This window comes from Pongo pygmaeus, chromosome 4 (genome assembly GCF_028885625.2).
Source record: "Pongo pygmaeus isolate AG05252 chromosome 4, NHGRI_mPonPyg2-v2.0_pri, whole genome shotgun sequence".
Classification (NCBI taxonomy): domain Eukaryota; kingdom Metazoa; phylum Chordata; class Mammalia; order Primates; family Hominidae; genus Pongo; species Pongo pygmaeus.
The window spans coordinates 1592988-1610650 of NC_072377.2; positions in this window are offsets into that span (position 1 = coordinate 1592988).

Consider the following 17663-nt stretch of genomic DNA (forward strand, 5'->3'; position numbering starts at 1 on the left):
TGAGGAGGGCACTCCGTGTGGCTCGTATCACCCTGGTGACAAACCACTTGCACCTGGGTGGTCATCTGACCATATTTAACAGGTGACGCACAGAGCCATTTGCATCCACTGTGGTCAACATTTAGGAAGTTTTAAGCTGAGATTTGCCAAACTGTAGCCTACTGGATTCCAGGTTCTCTTGACATCTCTTTCTAGTAGCCACGTCTTGCACTTCCCGAGTATAAACGAACTGAGATGCAAATAAAAAAAAGGAGGATTTAAGAATACTGAAAAGAGAAAAACCAAGAAAGCATAATCACTAGTGTAGAGATAACAGCATTTCTGAATTCCCTGAAAACAATCTATATAAATGCATGTGAAATAATACACCAGCATCTGTGGCCCACACGTCACATATTAGGAACGGATGTCAGAATATAAGGTAAAAATGTTACTCTGAAAACACAAACCTCACAAATCATTAGGCAGTAAGTAAGGCTGAATCCAGCACCCCCCACCCACAGCGCAGTGAGGCAGTGTCTAGCAGCCATAGTGCTCCCCGTGCCCCAGTCCAGTCTCTGGCAACTTCAGATACTTCCCACTAATAATCAGAAGCCTTTCAACATTTTCACAACATCTCAAAACTGACCCCTTTTCTAGCTTAAATGGCACGGATCTGGAAAAGCAAACTATACACAGAATCAGAAAAGATGACTGCCCCTGAGGGATTACAGAAAAAGCGGCAGTCAGGTGTTCAATGAAGTAAAATGTGTCCAATGATAGCGCAGGGGAGGGGGATCAGTTGAGCTGAAACTGGCAAGAACTTAACTCCAGGGAGCTCACAATAGGCAAGGAACCGGATTTCCCGCTGCCTGAACGCCCAGTATTCGCACACTGATAAGAACACCTCCCCATAATCCCCTGGCCAGCGCCTCCAACACCCCCAATCCTTTCCCCAGGAATCCAGTCCCAGTTTCTGCAGTTCCTGTAACAGCCACATTCCCACACAAGTGCTGCCTGAGCTCCCCAAGACCTCCAACAATCACCCCCCAGTGCCTCGAAGGTCTATTCAGAGAAGTCACAAAGATGCAGTCACCGAGGAAATTCAAGGACCTCCAACTTACCAAAAGGCTTTCGGCTTTTGGTAACCTTCCTATTCCCCTCCTAAACCTACAACCTAGTTTTCATTTCTCGAGAAGCCTTTCCCTGTGCTCACGCACGCAGTTGTTAGCTGGCTCGGTGAGACACTCCAAGCAGTAACAGCGGTAGCCACAAAATAAACCAGAAGCATCTCCACCATGAAGCAGTAATAACAATTTGTCCTAATGATTCCTTTGTCCTTGGAAAATCAACTTCAGAAAGAAGGTTATCCACTGTGAGCAGGGCAGGCTCGCGGCTTCTTGGTCCGGAGGCCCAGGTCCCACTGGCCCACTCACCGTTGGAGAGAGCTTGCTGAAGCTCGGTGTCCGATATCACTCCACTCCTGTCTTTATCAACCCTACAACATCAAGAGGAGCAAATAAGCTGGCGATCGAAAGTCCAGGAAAAGCAAAACAAATGTCTCCTGTCAACCCTGCACCGACTCTGGAAGGCTCCCTCCTGGAACCTCCGCCTCTCCCATCCCCCTGAAGAGTACAGGGGAATCAAGGAAGTGCCCCAGCAGCCGACGTCCAAGTGTGGTCTTTCCCTAAGAGGACAATCATCTTTCCCTCTCTTTTCCCACCTCAATCCTTCCCTTCCTTCCTCTCCTGGCCTGTCTGAATTCCCATTTGCACCAGTTTCCCTTTTTCACAAACAAGAAAAGATTCCCTCAGATAACTAAGCCATTCCCTGGCCATGAGTTACTACAGTTTCGGTCATTCATTCATTGGAAAAGCGACCAGGGACAGAAGGCGCCGCCATAAAGGTCACCTGGCCCGAGCAGACGCCAGGTCGCTGCTGCTTCCTTGGCTGCTGACATTTTAACAGCGGCCCACGCAGTCTGTTTCCACTTTCCCCAAACAAGCACCCTGGAGACCCTCCACCTGGCGGCTCTTGAGGCGAGAAAAAGGGCGTAGCCCAGGAGCCGGTGGCCGCGACCTCGGGTCTGCAGTGGCGCACTCTGCACCTTGGGAAGGGCCCGACGCACAGGACAGGGACCGGGCAGGAGGCAGGGGCGGCCGCAGGGGACGGGAGGCACCGCGGGGGACCCGGCAGGGGATGGGGGCGGCCACGTCGGTCGAGGCAGGGGTCGGGGCAGGGGACGGGAGAGGCCGCGGGGGACCCGGCAGGGGATGGGGGCGGCCACGTCGGTCGAGGCAGGGGTCGGGGGCGGCTCCGGGGGTCGGGGCAGGGGACGGGAGAGGCCGCGGGGGACCCGGCAGGGGTCGGGGGCGGCCGCGGCGGTCGGGGTAGGGGTTGGAGTCGGCCGCGAGGGTCGGGACAGGGGTCGGGGGCGGCTGCCGGGGAGGCGGGAGGTGCCGGGGCGGTGCCAGCCCGCACCTCTGGAAGACTTTCCACAGGAAGCGCTGGTCGGGCAGCGTCGCGCCCGCAGCAGGCCCAGGGCCGGCCCCAGGGCCGGGGCGGTAGGAGTAGGCGGCCAAGGGCCAAGGCGCGCGGCTGGGCTGAGGCGCCTGCAGCGACGGGCGACCTCTCAGGGCGACACCGCTTCCGCCTCCGCCGGGGGCAGGGCGGGGCGTTACCGCCACTTCCGGGGGCGCAGGAAATGCGCGTGGTCCGGGATGCTCCGGCGCAGGCCGCCTGCGCGCCGGGCGGGAAGGCGCTTAGAGAAAATGTCCCGCGCTGCGACCCGGGACAGGCAGTGATGGAGCAGGGACTTAGTTTGCCTTTTAGTTCTTGTATAAAAAGAAGTTTTGACGTGAATATGATTCACGCTAACAGTCGGAAACTCTGGGCGGGGCGCAGTAGCTCACACCTGTGATCCCTGCGCTTTGGGAGGCGGAGGCTGGCGGAGCTCTTGAGCCCAGCGGTTGGGACCAGCCTGGGCAGCATGGCTAGACCTCATCCCTACAAAAATTAGAAAAAGTAGTCGGGCATGGTGGCGGGCTCCTGTGGTCCCATCTACTCCGTGGGCTGAGGCGGGAGGATCGCCTGAGCCCGGGAGGTCGAGGCCGCAGGGAGCTGAGATCACTGCACTCCAGCCCGGTGGACAGCGAGACTCAGCAAAAAAAAAAAAAAAAAAAAAAGAAAGCAAAAGCAGGCCGGGTGCGGTGGCTGACGCGTGTAATCCCAGCACTTTGGGAGGCCGAGGCCGGTGGATCACCTGAAGTCGGGAGTTCGAGACCAACCTGGACAATATGGAGAAACCCAGTATCTACTAAAAATACAAAATTAGCCGGGCGTGGTGGCGCACGCCTGTAATCCCAGCTACTCCGGAGGCTGAGGCAGGAAAATTGCTTGAACCCAGGAGGCGGAGGTTGCAGTGAGCCGAGATCAGGCCATTGCACTCCAGGCCTGGGCAACAAGAGCAAAACTCCGTCTCAAAAAAAAAAAAAAAGGCAAAGCACAATTCGCGTTCGCTTGGGAAGGGCAGTGCGCAGCGTTCCCGGTTGTCTGTTCCGCCCCCAAAAGCTTCCCTCCGTTAGGTTTAACCTGCGCCCCCGCGCTTTGCATCAGCGCGGTCCCCGACCCCCTGCAGCTGGAAACACTGGGCGCCTCCCTGCCGGGCTCCTTCCCGCTCTGGTGGTGGTGAGCCCTGCCTTCCCTGAGACAGCACTGCCTTCGTGCTGGACACAGTTCTATGGTGGAGCCTGGAGTGCCTGTAGCACAAATCCCGGAATTGGGAAGTGCCCAGCTTTGGGCCACTGTGATCCCTGGGTCTTTCCCGCGTGGGTAGTCGCGTTTGGCCTTCCACTCCAGTCCTGTGTCCTGTGTCCCGGTTCAGGATACTACAATTATTCTCGTTATTTCAGCTTTTCAGGTTCTTCAGTGCCTCATTCCATGAATGCTAACTTTTTTCATCCTCATAGTTCCTAGGATTGTCTCTGAATTTTTACCCAGTTGCCTACCAAGAAGTTGTCTGTGTCTACTGCAGGGGACGGTGCAGGTCTGAATATCTTACTCGCAGCTCACCGTTTTGGTGCCTTTGATCCGTGTTAGGAATTATCCATATCTTCTCTCTGGGCAATATTCTACTTTCTTTTTATATTGACCCAATTATTTTACTTCTTTGGTGTGTCCTTTCTCCTAAAACATATGGGTTCACTTTGAAACCTTGAAACCCACATTTACAAAAACATTTTCAATAGGAAACATTGTTCTATGACTCATTAGTGGAGTACCATAAACATTTACATTTCCAGACCACCCATTGCCCGGTGGTTTTCTTGGTCTCAGTACTCATGAAAATGGTCTGAAGGTTTGTTTTGGGTTCCTAAGCAGTAGACACACACACAACACTGCCTGTCAGTTATTTCTTGGAAACTAAATCAGCCCTTCTGTTGCCATCCTATCATGCTTTAGGGGTGCCTGTGCTAGTTTTTAATTCTTTATCCTAACACTTAAATGTCTGCTCAAACGCCCATATTAATACTTCCTCTTAGTTTACAAAAGGATTTACTTTCTTACTGGTTGGGATGAAGCTGCCTGAGGTTGCCACCTGTTATTTTTCTTTCATTTATTGGACCATGTCATCCCATTACATGTCAACCATGGAGGTTTTCAAACTGTGGTCCCTGGACATGTTAAAAATGCAAATTCTCAGGCCAAACCAGGACTGAATCGGAAGATCTGGGGTAGGGTCCCTCCAGGACTGAATTGGAATATCTGGGGTAGGGACTCCCCAGGACTGAATCGGAAGATCTGGGAGGGTCTGGCGCTGTGCACCCCGACATCCCCTCACTACCCCACCGCCTCTCCCTGCCCTGTGGTCACCACAGCAGCCGCCTCTGCAACCCTGACCATCAGCGTGCAGGTCCCAGGGCTCAGGGGTCTCCTAACCTGTGCACCCCAACATCCCCGTCACTACCCCACAGCCCCTCCCTGGCTGTGACTCTGCGTGGCTCCTCTCCTACTGCTGCCAGAAGGTTTTCGTAAAGCCCGACTCAGGGCGTGCATGGCCTCTCCTGCTCCCACACGTGGGCTCCCTATCCCCTCTAGCTCAGCAAACACACAGCACATCCAGGAGCCACGTGGGACCACAGTGTCCCATGGCCGGTCCCCCAGGTCCCTTGGATGTCTCACCCTGGTGAGCCCCTTGCTCCGGCTCCCTCCAGGAAGCCCCTGTCTCACCATACAGAAGGGATCTCTTCCCTCCTGAGCCATCGGTACCCGACCCTCCCTCTCCTCTGTCACCCCATTTGTGGCAGGTCAGCCACACCCGTGAGACCCGGAGCTCTGTGAAGGCCGTCACGGCTTCTTATGATGGTGCCCAAACAGTGCAGGTGGCCGGAAGCTGTTCCCTGATGAAAGAAAGAAGAGGAAAGGAGGAGTGAGGGAAGAAGGCCTTTTCTATTCCCAAGAGACTTCTGTAGGAATTTTTGGGTGATACTGAGCATGGTAGGCCCAGGCCATCTTTCCATGGGAGGGAGCCAGAGTACAGCAGGCTCAGCCGCGGGCAGGGGCTCAGGGCACCAGGGAAGCATTTGTGTGGGCTGCCCCCACGAGCCGCCTTTGCCACCAAGTCCGGCTCTTCCAGCCAGGCCTTGGGCCGGCCCTGATTTCCCTTCGGACAAGGTCTTCAGTCCACGGAGAGGACGGCCCACCTCCTGCCCCTGGGTCAGTGTGCGGCCCCAGGGAGGAGCTGTGTGAATCCGGGAGGTGCTGGGGAGCAAGGGTGCTCCACCAAGGGAGGCAGGAGGCCGGAGACCAGCCCAGCCCAGGAGGAGCATGGCCAGGAGTCCCACCAAAGCCACTGGACCCGGGGAGCCTCCAGTGACCCAGCCTTGGAGGGTCAGCACTGTCCCTAGGATGGATTCCGCTTTGCACACAGGTCTCGCTGTCTGTGGGGGCTGCAGGCCCCGATGCCTGGGCACACAGACTGATGGCAACCCTCAGGGTGGGAGGCCCCAGATGGGACTTCCTGGCCCGCCTGGGGTGGCAGGAGGGTGGGAGAGGACGGAGCGTCTGTGCACATGTGTGAGAGCCACAAGGATGGCATATCTGTGAAGACGGCTTCTCCCAGTCGTGGCTGCCTTCCATGTGTGGGCGGTGATGGTGGAGCCATGACTGCAAGGGACAGCCTTTGCTGGGTGGTCTTCCTGCCTCTGATCCCTTTCCTGGGCTGAGGAGCCTGGCTCTGGGGCTCAGGGTGTGGGGTTTGCTAGCACCGGCTCCTGCCATAGACATCCTGGTGGCCCTGGCACAGGCACGTCCTCCAGCATGGTTCCTAGACCCCCCAAGCGGGACCCCTAGGCCCCTGAGTGTCGGCAGGAGTGAGGCAGGCAGTACCAACTGCACTTGGGTGAGCCTGGTGGCCAGGGGTGGACCCAGCAGGAGCAGGCCAGGCCACCCCCAGCAGCCGCCCGAGCCTGTGTCTTTCCTACCGCACAGCACAGCCGGGACATCGGGGTCAGGCCATTACTTGTGCTTCTAGTCCCTACATCACCCACAACTCACCCCTAACCTGTGCCTGGCTGTGGTGCCCGCAGCCTGGGCTCCACATAAACACAGGCCAGGAAGTCCCATCTGGAGCCTCCCACCCCAAAGGTTTCCGGCAGTCTGTGCTCCTCAGGCACCAGCCCTGCAGCCCCCACAGACAGGGAGACCTGTGTGTGAAGAATCCGTTTGTGGGACAGTGCTGACCCTCCAGGGCTGGGTCACTGGAGTCTCCAGTGGCTTTGGTGGGACTCCTGGCCAGGCTTCTCCTGGACTGGTCCTGGGCTGGGCCTGGGCTGGTCTCCGGCCTCCTGCCTCCCTTGGTGCAGGACCCTTGCTCCCCAGCTTCCCTGGGAAATCTGACGCCATCTGATCCCCGCATGCATCCAGCACCCCTGACGCCGGTGGAGTTGCCTTTCTGTGTGTATAGCTCCTAACAGGGCAGCACAGCCGTTCTGAAACCTTGCACATCCTCACTGGGGTGGCTGAGGCTGGGCCACCGGGTGTTCACCTCCTGACCCTGGAACTGTGCACAGGACCTCTCTTCAGATAGGAGGCAGGTCTTTGTGGCGGTGATTAAGTTAAAGATCTTGAGATAAGGAGGTCATTCTGGATTAACCCGTTGGCCCTAAACACATGGCAAGTGTCCTTACACAGAGGCAGAGGGAGGTTAGACGCAGACAGAGGAGGAGGCCACCTGGACACGGAGGCAGAGGTGCAGCAATGCGGCCGTGGCTCAGGGATGCCTGGAGCCACAGAAGCTGGCGGAGGTGGGAGAGTCCTCCCCTGGAGCCTCTGGAGGGAGCACAGCCCGTGGACTCCTTGGTTTCAGACCCCTCCCTGCTGAGTGGGGAGAGAATGAGCCCGTTGTTTCGAGCTGCCCAGGCTGAGGGAATCTGCCATGGCAGCTCCAGGACCCTCGGACCCTCAGCTCAGAGCCCCTCCAGCACTGAGCAAGACGACCATTCAGGGCCACCCCTCCCCGCCCAGCCGGCGTGTGCCTCGCTGCTCACCCAAGCACACTGCCTTCAGTTACAGATGCCCGCCTGGGATGTGTGGGACAGGGGCTGCGGCTTCCCTGGGGATGGGGTTCATGGAGCCTGCCTGCAGCCGTGCTCTTGTTTAGGTGCTGAGTGAAGCTGGACGTGGGTGAGATGGGGCATTCTGTCCAAGGGTCTCTTGGGGGTCCACGAGGACTCTGTTCTGATGATACTGCCCTCCTTCCTGAGGCTGCCTGTGGGGCTCCATGGAGGCCATGGGGTGGTGAGGACGGAAGAACACCTAGGCTGGGCTCCTGGGACCCCAGCAGCAGCTGAAGGCACTTGGAGCACCACAATTCCCACCCACGGGCCAGGCAAGGCCAGAACGGTCCCCAAAGAAGGGAGCAAGGAGACAGGGCCTTTTAGTGATAATATAATAACCAAAAAGTTCTTTAAACATTGTTTCATTTTTTTCTGTCACTCAATCTTTTTAAAATTACATGTCCTGTTTTTATTACTTGCACCCATCTAATTATTGCCATCTATACCAAACAAAAAAATCTATATACCAATGTTCACAAAGCATTTAAGATGCCTATGAAATGTAATAAGAACTAACTGCAGCTGCACAATATTCCCTTGTATGCATGTTACCACCATGCTGATGCTGGGCACTCAGGTTTTCTTTATTATAATGAATTCTGCAATGAACATCTTTCTATATAAATTTTTTTGTGAGTACTTTGCATTATTTCCTAAAATAAATTAGAAGAAGGAACGATGAATCGGAGAATGTAAACATTTGGGGCTTTTGAAACAGACAGTTTTTATAAATTAGAGTCTGTAGTTTTAATTCAGCAAGATTGTTGTGTCTCTGAAGATTTTTCACGGTGGTCTCATCTGATGGCACTTCCTCATCCTCCGCGGAGGTGTGTGTGTATGTGTGTAGGGCCCAGGGTGCTGACCGGGCAGTTCTTCAACACAGTGAGTGGCAGCAGGAGCCCCGAAGGTTCTCAGGCCTTGTCTCCATGGAGGGCGTTTTGTGGCCTCTCCCAGGGCAGCCGGCAGGAACCAGGTGAGAACAGATGTGTCTGTAGCAGGAGACCATTGATGCCTCTGAGGTTGTAGGGAGGTTGGTATTTACCTTTTCCTCCTGGTCCATTCTGAAGCTCCAAAGGACGGTCGGTCGGTTTAATACAGAGACACAATTACAGCAAGCATCTAGTGTGAGGCTAGTCGCGCATTTTGGCTAGAATTACTCAGGGTGCTGGAAAATCACAAAGCTTTTCATGTAAACTTGCAAATTGCTAGCATTCTCTCTGCAAGACAAGATGCTGTCTGTTCCCTGACCCCTGACTCTACACCCCAGCTTGTTCTGACCCTGATTGTTCCAAGCAACTGACATACTTAGAGCAGTTTGGAGCCACGTCGTGGCCTTTTGAGGCCGGCGTGCTGTGATATTTTCCTACAGAGCACGGTCACTTCCAGAGGCGAGAGAGGGACAGAATTCTATTCTGAGAATCCCTGGGATGCACACCGCGGTGGCTGCATGAAGGCAGATGCTGGGGAACAGCCTGGAAAGGATGTGGGGCCCACGGCCCCTGGCAGTGCCCGGAACTGAGCAGCTCCTCCCCACCTTCCTGGAGGAGAAGTCCTGGGCCAGATGCCTGAGAATGACACACACAGGTTCTTCAGAGATACAGAGTGACCCACCGTCTGCTTTGCTGGGACTGTCCAGTGTTAGTAGGGAAAGTCCTGCATCCGGAACGCTGGAGCGGTGGCTGCACCAGCTTAGAACCAGTCTCTGATTTTAGGGGTGAGGAAAGTAGAGGTGAGTGCTCTACCTGAATGTTCACCAGCTCGGGGATGCAGCTGAGCAGTGGACATCAGTCAGACATCTCTATGAAGTGTGAGCGAGAAGAGTATCATGGAACCATTAGGGGCCGCTTGAGTTTAGGCCCAAACCCGTGAGGCCCACCGCATCCAAACACTCGGGGCCACTTGCCATCATCGGGGGTGGCCCACCTTTCTTCTGAGCAAGGATTCTCTTCCTGTCTGGAGGGAGCAGTTTGGCTACAAAGCTGCCTTTTAGAGTGAGACCCCGTCTCCCCTCCCTGCGTTCCCAGGACTTTGTGAAGAAGAGAAGATGAGTGGCCCTTCCTTTCTCCTGGATCCCGGCTGTGGGGCTGCCTGCTGCCCTCCTCCTCCCGCCCTAGGCTACCTGACCCGTGGAGGCCGACCTGAGACAAATGCATCTGCAAACACCAAGTGCCCCGTCTTCTAGGCCATTCCAGGGACTGATGAGTCAACACGGGCTTCTTATCCTAATGTTTTAATTTGGAACTCCGCTATTGATCTGATGTTTACAAAGGAATCCATGCGTGACATTAAACTGTCAAAAGAGAAGCGTGCACCCTGAGAGAATTCCTGCCTGAGATACTGTCTTTTTGTGAGTGTAAGTGCAGAGAGAGCCCACGCAAACCACAGGACACCAGAGCCACCGTCCTGCCCCTCCAGGCTGCCGGCACTCGGGCTCACCCTCTCTGGAGAAGCCATTCTCCAGATTCATTCTGGCCTCAGATTCTCCTTCCAAAACATTGCAAATAGAATGTCAGGCAAAGAAAGAAAGAGCCAGGCACACATGGAGAGATGGCAGCATGAGTGTAAGTGGTGAGAAACCCAGGGAATGAAAACGTCTACACGAGAATGCAGACACAGTGCCCTCAGATGGCTGCAGAGAGCACTGGAGACCCAGCGAATGAAAACATCTACACGAGAATGCAGACACAGCACCCTCAGATGCCGGCTGCAGAGAGCGCTGGAGACACTGCAAATGAAAACATCTACACGAGAATGTAGACACAGCATCCTCAGATGGCTGCAGAGAGCGCTGGAGACACTGCAAATGAAAACATCCACATGAGAACGCAGACACAGCGCCCTCAGACGCCGGCTGCAGAGAGCACTGGAGACACTGCAGATGAAAACATCTACACAAGAATGTAGACACAGCGTCCTCAGATGGCTGCAGAGAGGGCTGGAGACACTGCAAACGAAAACATCTACACGAGAATGTAGACACAGCGTCCTCAGATGGCTGCAGAGAGCGCTGGAGACACTGCAAATGAAAACATCTACACGAGAATGCAGACACAGCGTCCTCAGATGGCTGCAGAGAGTGCTGGAGACACTGCAAATGAAAACATCCACACAAGAATGCAGACACAGCGTCCTCAGACGCTGGCTGCAGAGAGCACTGGAGACCCAGCGAATGAAAACATCTACACGAGAATGTAGACACAGCATCCTCAGATGGCTGCAGAGAGCGCTGGAGACACTGCAAATGAAAACATCTGCACGAGAATGCAGACACAGCGTCCTCAGACGCCGGCTGCAGAAAGCACTGGAGACATTGTCCATGAGAAGAAAAAGACAAGGTCAAGAACTTCAGTGGAGAAATAAAAATTACACAAAAAGGAAAGAATTTTTTTTTTTTTTTTTTTTTTTTGCTGATTGTATACTTCCTATTCTCCCTCCACTTTCTTTCTAGAACTCCAACTTTTCTCATTGCGTTCTCTATTTTCTCACTGCAGTCTCTACCTCTATGCCTATTTGTAAATGCAATACAAAAATGATTGCCTGGAAAAAATACAAGCCATGTTTCAGAACTCAATAAGTGGGTTTAAAAATAGTTTAGATATCATTGAAAAATAATGAATAATTGGAAAGTAGGTCAGAAGAAAATTCTCAGAATGAAGGATAGGAGCATAAGGAGGAAAATAGAGAAGAGCAAGTGTGAGGGACTGAACCGTGTCCTCCCAGAATGCACATGTGGAAGCCTGGCTTAGTTCTGGCTGCCATAACGAAATGCCATAGACTGGGGGGCTTAGAAACAACAATGCATTTCTCAGAGCTTTGAAGGCTGGGGAGTCTCAGATCAAGGTACCGGCAGATTCTGTGTGTGGTGAGGACCGGCTTCCCTGGTGTGTCACTGCGTCCTCACGTGGTGGATGGGGGAGGGGCACTCTGGGGCCTCTTTTATGAGCAGCCGGGCATCTTGGCCACTCTCCTGTGGAGAGTTAGGTGTGGACAAAAAGTATTTGGTAAAAAAAGTTTGAAACCAGCAATGAGACCCTCCCCAGCTCTGTCCTTTCTACCTCCCACATAAGATGCTTTTCTTTTAGTAAAAGGGAGGGGCCTGGGCCGGAGGGGCCTGGGCCAACCTGGCCTGCTGCTGCTCCCACATCTCCAGGACTCCTCCACAGGCAGGGTGGGGCCGCCACCAGCTCTGCCCAGCAAACTGTGGGCACAAGGGCTGGGGGTCAGGCTAGGCTGAGGCAGCTCCTATGCCTGCTCTGTGACCCAGAGACCATAGCCCTGGGGGCTGTGGGAGGGCCACCCGGCCCGGGTTCAGCAGTGACATAAGTGACACATAGACCCTTTGCTTTGAGCCAGTGGGAGGTGGGTGTTACTGCAGCGCAGTCCCCGCCTTGGTGATGCCACCAGCATGTGCGGCGCTCACCTGCACTGCAGGACCACCCCCTCTGTAGGACCACCTGCCTCCTCACCCCACACACAAGTCCTTGGGGGCACCTCTTGGCCCTTGTGCCTGTGTGGAGCCTGATGCCTATTTGAATAAATTATTAGAAAAATTATTAGGTGAGGCCGGGCACAGTGGCTCATGCCTGTAATCCCAGCACTTTGGGAGCCTGAGATGGGCGGATCACGAGGTCAGGAGATCAAGACTCATCCTGGCTAACACGGTGAAATCCGTCTCTACTAAAAATACAAAAAAATTAGCCAGGCGTGGTGGCAGGTGCCTGTAATCCCAGCTACTCAGGAGACTGAGGCAGGAGAATGGCATGAACCTGGGAGGCAGAGGTTGCAGTGAGCCGAGATTGCGCCACTGTACTCCAGCCTGGGCGACAGAGCAAGACTCCATCTCAAAAAAAAAAAAAAAAAAAAAAAAAAAAAAAATTATTAGGTGAAAGGAGCCAGACACGAAAGCAACCATGTGTCTTGTGATGGCATTCATATGAAATGCTTGGAATAAGCTGCTCTATGGCAGAAAGCAGATTGGGAGCAGCCGGAGGCTGCGGAGAGAGGGAGCTGGTAGTGAATCCAGGGCTCCTTTTCAGGGTAATAGAAATGTTTTGCAATGAGATTCTAGTAATGCCAATATACTAACAACTACACCTCTTTCAGATGCTGCAGGTGGACAGGTGACAGGTGGGGACGCGGTCCCTGTCCCTGGCACTCCCGTCGAGAGGGCACAACCCTCTGTGCTTAGGCTGGTGGCATCATGGCTGCAGATGCTCCTGCCCCGGCACAGCCGTTTCTTCCCAGACTCTCATGTGGCCCTGAGTCACTGGGGATCAGAATGAGCATGAGAATGTGGATTCGCAGAGCCCAGGTGGGGTTTTTTCACAAGGCCCCGGGGGCAAGGCTGAAGCTGGTAGCTCAGAAACTGGAGCTGGCTGTCAGCATCAAAACACTACTCAGTAACAGGGGCTGTGTGGTCTGGGGGAGTCCAAGAAAATCATCCAAGAGTGGAGGAAAAACTGTTCTGAAGCCATCCCGCCTCCAGTGAAATTCCTTGGATGGGAAAGCCTGGGGAGGGAGGGTCCCCGTTCCCCCATCCCCCCATCCCCACTCACCCTGACAAGGGACAGTTTCCCTGGGGACGTCCTCGGACCCGCCCTGGGTACTCAGATATTTAGAAGATGTTCTGATATTCAGTGATTTTCAGAGTAGTGGTGTTAAAGTTACACATATATATGCAAAAATAAGAAAATAAACGAATTCCTATTCTTCCACCTAGAGAACACTACCCGTTTTACCTTTTTTGATGTTTCTAAATAAAATCTTCAAACGAGATCATGCTGTTCCTGCTATGTAGTTACTTTTAATTCTCTCAGTGATGTCTTAGAGCACCTTCCTGTTTAAACGAGCGCGTGACGCTGCGTTCACGGGCAGTTTTACAATGGGATGCCGCAAATACATTTCAAGGCATAAAACAGAGCTCCACTGCACCCCGCAGGCACGTGGATCTGATTTTCCTCTCCTGCAGAGTTTGCTGAAACCGAGCTACCCCGCACCCCGCAGGCAGGTGGATCTGATTTTCCTCTGCTGCAGAGTTTGCTGAAACCGAGCTACCCCGCACCCCGCAGGCAGGTGGACCTGATTTTCCTCTGCTGCAGAGTTTGCTGAAACCGAGCTACCCCGCACCCCGCAGGCAGGTGGACCTGATTTTCCTCTGCTGCAGAGTTTGCTGAAACCGAGCTACCCCGCACCCCGCAGGCAGGTGGATCTGATTTTCCTCTGCTGCAGAGTTTGCTGAAACCGAGCTACCCCGCACCCCGCAGGCAGGTGGACCTGATTTTCCTCTGCTGCAGTTTGCTAGGGGCTAAGGGTGAGAACCGCGGGAACGAACTAACGCGCTGCAGTGTCGGGAAACACGGCCCACAGCGCCACCGTGTGGTCTCCGCGTCCCCAGTCCGGAGCCGCAGCCTACGCGCTGCTGCTGGCCCTGAGCCTGTTCCCTTCCTGCAGTCCCCAGGAGCTGACGCTATTCGGGTTTGTTTTTAAACACTCCAGCTGCGCAAGCATCTTCTCAGGACGTCCTGCGTGCTGCCCACACTCTCTTGTGGATGGTCCCCCGGCTCCGGCCGAGTCCCTCCTGGGAGGGCTTCCCTGAGGCCTTCCTCCATCCTGGGCGGTGGCGGGGCTTGCAGGAGGCCTCAGAGCTCTGTCGGAGCCGGACAGACCGCTGTCCTGGCCAGTGCAGGGACAGAAAGGAGGACGCCTTGGAGGGAGGTGGAGACCAGAGTCGTGAGCAGCCCTGAGAAAAGCTGGCGAAGGGGCAGACATCCATCCCGCCAGCAGGAAGCCGCGCCCAGCACCGTCATGCTCAGCCTCAGTGATCCGGGCGGGAAAGACCGAGACAGAGATTCTTCTCACACCCACCAGGCCACCGGATCCAGCCAGCACCGGGGCAAGCGGACCCAGGGCCGTCTACACCTGGGTTTTCCTTCCCAGCTTCCCGGCTCTCAAATTCAGTTGAAAGTGGGTTTGTAAGAATTGTATATCTAGGAAACCCCATCGTCTCAGCCCAAAATCTCCTTAAGCTGATCAGCAACTTCAGCAAAGTCTCAGGATACAAAATCAATGTGCAAAAATCACAAGCATTCTTATACACCAATGACAGAGAGCCAAACCATGAGTGAACTCCCATTCACAATTGCTTCAAAGAGAATAAAATACCTAGCAATCCAACTTACAAGGGATGCAAAGGACCTCTTCAAGGAGAACTACAAACCACTGCTCAACAAAATAAAAGAGGACACAAACAAATGGAAGAACATTCCATGCTCATGGATAGGAAGAATCAATATCGTGAAAATGGCCATACTGCCCAAGGTAATTTATAGATTCAATGCCATCCCCATCAAGCTACCAATGACCTTCTTCACAGAATTGGAAAAAACTACTTTAAAGTTCATATAGAACCAAAAAAGAGCCCACATTGCCAAGACAATCCTAAGCCAAAAGAACAAAGCTGGAGGCATCAAGCTATCTGACTTCAAACTATACTACAAGGCTACAGTAACCAAAACAGCATGGTACTGCTACCAAAACAGAGATATAGACCAATGGAACAGAACAGAGCCCTCAGAAATACAACCTTCTGATCTTTGACAAACCTGACAAAAACAAGAAATGGGGAAAGGATTCCCTACTTAACAAATGGTGCTGGGAAAACTGGCTAGCCATATGTAGAAAGCTGAAACTGGATCCCTTCTTAACACCTTATACAAAAATTAATTAAAGATGGATTAAAGACTTAAATGTTAGACCTAAAACCATAAAAACCCTAGAAGAAAACGTAGGCATTACCATTCAGGACATACACATGGGCAAGGACTTCATGTCTAAAACACCAAAAGCAATGGCAACAAAAGGCAAAATTGACAAATGGGATCTAATTAAACTAAAGAGCTTCTGCACAGCAAAAGAAACTACCATCAGAGTGAACAGGCAACCTACAGAATGGGAGAACATTTTTGCAATCTACTCATCTGACAAAGGACTAATATCCAGAATCTACAAATAACTCAAGAAAAAAACAACCCCATCAAAAAGTGGGCAAAGGATATGAACAGACACTTTTCAAAAGAAGACATTTATGCAGCCAACAGACACATGAAAAAATGCTCATCATCACTGGCCATCAGAGAAATGCAAATCAAAACCACAATGAGATATCATCTCACACCAGTTAGAATGGCGATCATTAAAAAGTCAGGAAACAACAGGTGCTGGAAAGGATGTGGAGAAATAGGAACACTTTTACACTGTTGGTGGGACTGTAAACTAGTTCAACCATTGTGGAAGACAGTATGGCAATTCCTCAGGGATCTAGAACTAGAAATACCATTTGACCCAGCCATCCCATTACTGGGTATATACCCAAAGGAATATAAATCATGCTGCTATAAAGACACATGCACACATATGTTTATTGCGGCACTACTTACAATAGCAAAGACTTGGAACCAACCAAAATGTCCAACAATGATAGACTGGATTAAGAAAATGTGGCACATATACACCATGGACTACTATGCAGCCATAAAAAATGATGAGTTTATGTCCTTTGTGGGGACATGGATGAAGCTGGAAACCATCATTCTCAGCAAACTATCGCAAGGACAAAAAACCAAACACTGCATGTTCTCACTCACAGGTGGGAATTGAACAACGAGAACACTTGGACACAGGAAGGGGAACATCACACACCAGGGCCTGTTGTGGGGTGGGGGGAGGGGGAAGGGATAGCATTAGGAGATATACCTAATGTAAATGACGAATTAATGGGTGCAGCACACCAACATGGCACATGTATACCTATGTAACAAACCTGCACGTTGTGCACATGTACCCTAGAACTTAAAGTATAATAATAATAATAATAATAATAATGTTTACAAGCAAAAGCCACCCTCCAACCTTCTGTCATAGGAGTTTTAATCGTGTGAGGTTTCTAGCCCACGGGCGCCTCTCTCCAGCCCATGGCTCTCTGAGGCAGAAGCAGCCTTTCACTTTCCAAGGTAATGGAACCACCACTCTGCTTGGTGCCCGCCAGCATCTCCCTGTCACTCGAAAGGCAGTGTCCAAACCCCTGCCTGTTACCCTGGGCCCTGTGGGTCTATCCCAGCAGCTCGCCAGCTGTGGTCTCCTTAGACAGCCTCCTTTCCCCCAAGTCCCAGCCTCAGTCCATCAGATGCTTCCAGGTGGGAAGGCTCCAGCAGGCTCCAGGAGGAGCAGATAGAACTTGGGTGATCAGCCACTGGGCATGGTGGCTCATGCCTGTAATCTCAGCACTGTGGGAATCCAAGGCGAGCAGATCACTTGAGATAAGGAGTTTGAGACCAGCCTGGCCGACATGGCAAACCCTGTCTCTACTAAAAAAAAAAAAAAAAAAAAAAAAAATAGCTGGGCGTGGTGGCCTGCACCTGTAATCCCAGCTACTTGGGAGGCTGAGGCATGAGAGTTACTTGAACCCAGCAGGCAGAGGTTGCAGTGAACTGAGATTGCACCACTGCACTCCAGCCTGGGTGACAGACTGAGACTATCTCAAAAATAAAAGGTGATCAGGAAGTTCTTGTTTTTGCTTTTTGTTTTTCCCCCTGTGGAACCCTTTTCTCTGCAAAACAGAGGAGTGTTTCTGTGGTGGGGCGCTCAGCTGCCCCCACTCCCCCAGAACTGCTGATCCCACCCTCATGTCTGCATTCTTGAGGTGGTCCTGAGACATGGCTTTGAAAAACACTGCTCGGGCCGGGTGCGGTGGCCACGCCTGTAATCCCAGCACTTTGGGAGGCCAAGGTGGGAGGATCACCTGAGGTCAGGAGTTCAAACCAGCCTGGTCAACATGGTGGAACCCCGTCTCTGCTAAAAATACAAAAATTAGCTGGGCATTGTGGTACATGCCTGTAATCCCAGCTACTTGGGAGGCTGAGGCAGGAGAATTGCTTGAACCCAGGAGGCAAAAGTTGCAGTGAGCCAGGATTGCACCACTGCACTCCAGCCTGGGCAGCAGAGTGAGACTCCATCTCAAAAAAAAAAAAAAAAGAAAGAAAGAAAAAGAAAAACACTGCTTGAAACAATAAA